The sequence below is a fragment of the Heterocephalus glaber genome, unplaced genomic scaffold (assembly GCF_053883595.1).
Source record: "Heterocephalus glaber isolate CG9 unplaced genomic scaffold, H.glaber_assembly_v1.0 deba00001586, whole genome shotgun sequence".
NCBI classification, from domain to species: domain Eukaryota; kingdom Metazoa; phylum Chordata; class Mammalia; order Rodentia; family Bathyergidae; genus Heterocephalus; species Heterocephalus glaber.
Window position 1 is genome coordinate 20,115,458 of NW_028258364.1, and position 4,428 is coordinate 20,119,885.

The following is a 4,428-nucleotide window of genomic DNA, read 5'->3' on the forward strand; positions in this document are numbered from 1 at the left end:
CCATCCAGTTTAGACTGTATTCTTAGGACAATGGCTGCCGTCAAAAGGACTTAAGCTGATTTATACATTTTACTTTGGCAATGCAGACAAAGTAGTATTACAGTGTTTTCTAAAGTGTCTACTGAAACACCTGAACCCATCCATTGCTCCACCATAAAGCCTGCTGACCCAAGTAAGTTCAGGAGTTGATCTCTCTTGAAGATTCATGATGGTTTTGAAGGTCATGAGAAATCTTACAGCAAAGGATGTTTAACTTTGCTTAACTTAATGCTGTCCAAATCCTGTTATGTCCCACAGAATAGAACACGCTACAGAAAACTCTGTGCAAGAGAGAGTAAAGATTGAAGCCAGTTCTAAATCCACTTCAAGTTACATCAGTTGTCTGGGGGTGTAGCCTAAGTCAAAGACCACACCCCCTCACCATCTGCTCTAGTCCAGTCTCTAGGAGGTGGGCTCAAAGCCCCTCACTAACCTTGCTGGCTGTGTTAATTCTGACCTTTAAGTAGTGAGGAAGTACCCACATGAGACAGAACCCTCAGAAGGGTGAATTTGACTAGCCTTTCTCAGCATTTGTCCCCTGAGTGTGTTACATTGATATGTATCTCTATATAACAAAAACCTCCTTATTAGGGGAAAGGTCAGCCTTATTTAACTGAAAAATCTTAATTTTATGATGTCTTTAAAGATGAAAAGTTTCATTACTTTTGAAGTCTGCATTCTGTCTAGCCTAACAAATACTGGCCTCATGCAGGTATTTTAATGATTTCCTTCTACCCAGTAAACCAATTGTTATGTAAGTGACATCCCCCATGGATCAGGGGTCTTTCAAAGATTTTTTCTTTGAACAGTTAAATATTCTAGGCAAGATCCTATTTACTTTATTAATTTTAACTTTTTTATTAAGAAGAATTTAATGAGCCCTAGACCATGTCATAAATTTTGAGAATATGCATTAATAGGTTTGCTTATCAATTTATATATATATATATATATATATATATATATATATATATATAAAATGATTGTATGGTTACTAGAAGAAAGGTTCTCTAAAGTCCATGACCAGAAAAAAAAATTTTTTTCTTTAGTTTTGTGAGAAAGTGTTTAGGCTGGTTTTGAACTGTGTGGTTCAGGCTGGTTTTGAACTCTCTAGTCCAGGCTGGCTTCAAATTCATGGCACTTCTCCTGCCTCAGCCTCCCCAGTGTTGGGATTACAGGTATGTGCCACCACTCCCAGCGATGGCAGAGAATTTTCTTAAGAACCTTTCATTTGGTTTCTACTCTCAACCATTCTGCAGAACCATTTATTTCAAATGGTTCTGCACTCAACCATTTGATAAAATAAGGTATCTGACTTGAACAAGTTTCCATGTTGGATGTTAAAGACTTCTGAAAGAAATTATTGATCATTTTTTTATTTATTGAAGACTTGTAATCAGCTAACCTTGACCTTATAAATAATTTTAACCAGAAACAAGCATTGAAAACTTGTTCTATTCCAGTTTTCTTCTCACTGGTAAAGAAACTGAGGCACAGAAAGAAACTTTCACCAAACCACACTGCAGCATAAAGTGGCAGAAACCAAATTCGAACTCAGGCAGTTTGACCCCAGCATACACAGTTATGGGAGAAACATATAATTGAGGTGCTCCCTTTCTACAGCTGCAAGAACAGAAGGCTGTTGCTGCGGGCACAGGCTGAGGTCCAATTTTTACAGAAAACCGTCTCTGGCCATGCCTCCCCTGGGCCCTTGTGGTGGATTAACTAATGGTTGGTGCGAACACCCAGCTGAAGTGAATCAGCATGGTCTGGGCTGGAGGACCCACCTGAGGATTGTTCCCAACAGCATAAAAGGAGAACTCGAGGGGAAGATGTGGGCTGTTGATTTTCTAGGAGAAGCTTGCTGTGGTTGGTTTTCCTGATGCGAACTTGGCTGTTCTCATGGGAGAAGGGGCTCGGGGCCTCGCTGTTGCTGGGGATGGCTGCTGCTCTCATCAGAGGAGCCCTGGTCTTCACCATGAGCATCACTTCCTGACTCCAATGTGGATCCCTCAGCCTGGTGGCACAAATCCTTCACCCCACCAGCTCAGATTTTCTGACTTCCCCCACTGGCCTTTCGGCTTTCCAGGTGCAGATCTGCAATACAGACAAGCATGGGACATTGCCGTGAGCTCTAGGCCTCTGGTTGGACTCATGGAGGACACTGCCTTGGACTCTAGGCCTTCAGCTGGACTTGTGTGGGACACTATTGTGGGATCCAGGCCCTTGGCTGGATTCTTTTGGGTCTCTAGTGCATGGTTAGATCTCTTGTGCTCCTCTGCATTTGACTTTTTGGGTGACTATTATAAAATCACCCTATAAATTATGTGTCCTGTGTTAAATCTATTTCCCTTGCAAACCCTGACTACAGCAGCCATCATTCTAGGCTCATCACCTGCTCAGTGCCCTCGGAGCTGGACATTCCTCTCTCGGCATATACATTATCACATTATGTGGTAACAGAGTTGTCACCAGTGCCAGCCAACAGCCCCTGACTAGAGTAGCACATTGCTGTCACCTGCAGGAATGGTTTGCATGCCATCTAAGAAAATCAGAGTGAGATGGAATTTATTTTTCAAAATGCTGTTTCTCAGTGGTTTCAGGTATTCTGAGAATTGCCTTGGTGAGTTGCAGGGTTGGGAGTAAGGCAGAGTAGAGCCAGCCCATCTCGGCCCCTCTGCCTGTCAGGAGGGGAAGGCTCACAGGTATTGTCCACTGAGGCTAGGAATAGCTAGCTGGTGGGCAAGGCATTTCCCACATGTTAACCAACTTCAGCATTCCATCAACACTAGAAAGTAGCTAAACCAGAGTTGGCCCAAATGTGCCATTAACATACTTGAATTCAAAAATATCAGTCAGTCAATCCATCCATCCATCAATCAATAGGTACCCCTACTTCCTCTACTCGAAATGAATAGCCACAAGGAGGAAGGGGACTATTTGGGAGTTGTAACGGGTGGGGAGAGGAATGTACTAAACTTCAGAGGATTGCTTTACCTCCTGGATGATATAAGGTGCAGTGACTGAGTGTGTCCCTTGCATTTATATACTGAAAACCTAATATCAACTGTGAGGGCGTTTGGACGTGGAACTTTGAGGGGGCAAGTAGGTCACAAGAGTGGAATCCTCATAGTATAATGGGCCAGTGCCCTTGTAGGAAGGGACAAGAGAGAGTTTGCTTCCTCCCCCACTTCCCACCTTATGATGGCACAGCAAGAAGCTGTTAACCTCCGATTCAGATTCACATTAGATAATTTGCTGTAACTCAATCTTCCTTAGCCTGCTACCACCACAGTAGTAGGTTTTAGCTGGTATCATATAGTGCCTTTTGATTAATTTAAGTATTTAATTTTCATCTTCCTTCCTTGGATTTGTTTAGCCTCTCATGATCTGAGATTTCTGTTAAAAAGATTGATGGTATTGTCTCTTGTAGAGGAAACTAATAAAGTATGTGTATGTGAAAAAAAAAAAGAAGAAAAAAAAAAAAAACTGTTAACCTCCAAACCAGGAAGAAAACCCTCATCAGAAACTTAGTCACCCCATACCTTGATCTTGGGTGGCCCAGCCTTTAGAACTGGGAAAAATAAATGTCTGTTGGTTAAGCCACCCAGTCTTGTGTTTTTGTTATAGCAGCCCAACCTGAGACATAAGGAGTTTTGAGGTAATTATAAGAACACACTTGAGAAAGATGTAACTACCATATTACTATATAGATGAGAAAATAAAAGCTTAAACAGTTTGCATGGGGGCCAGGGATGTGGCTCATGGGTAGAGTGCTTCCCCAGCACACAAGAGGTCCTAAGTCAAATCCCCAGCACAACAAACAAAATAAAAGCATTTACATAACTTGCATTCAAGTGAGACCTGAAGCCTCTGTCTTACACATCCCCATGCTCCCTTAATCTCGCTCAGTGGTGGTGTTGCTGGATATAGGGAGGACAGCCCTTCTGCTTCTGCTGTGTCATTCATTTAGCCCACTCTTGTGCTAGGAGCGCAGGATGCTTACGTTCTCTGAGGAAGCCTAACAACCTAGGGGCGAGAAGCAAATGCAAAGAATATTCTAGGCAAGCATTTGAGAAGTATAGTCTGCTCCTTATTGACCTGAGTTTGCGGGACAGATAGGAAAACATCACAGTTTAAACTAGTAAAAAGGGGAATTTGAGAGAAAAAACAACCTAAGCTTAATTTAGAGTTATATCCAAAATCAAGGAAAAGTTTACCATCCTATACATGTCCTTCAAAAGGTAAAAAAATAAGATACAAGAGATCAAGAACACAAAGCATTTTCATTGTCTGTTGAAAAATGGCCCCGAGGTACATGTTTAATGGTTTGATGTTGTCTCTTCATTCCATAGCTGTGCCTCCCTTTTTAATATTGGAACAAAGCCT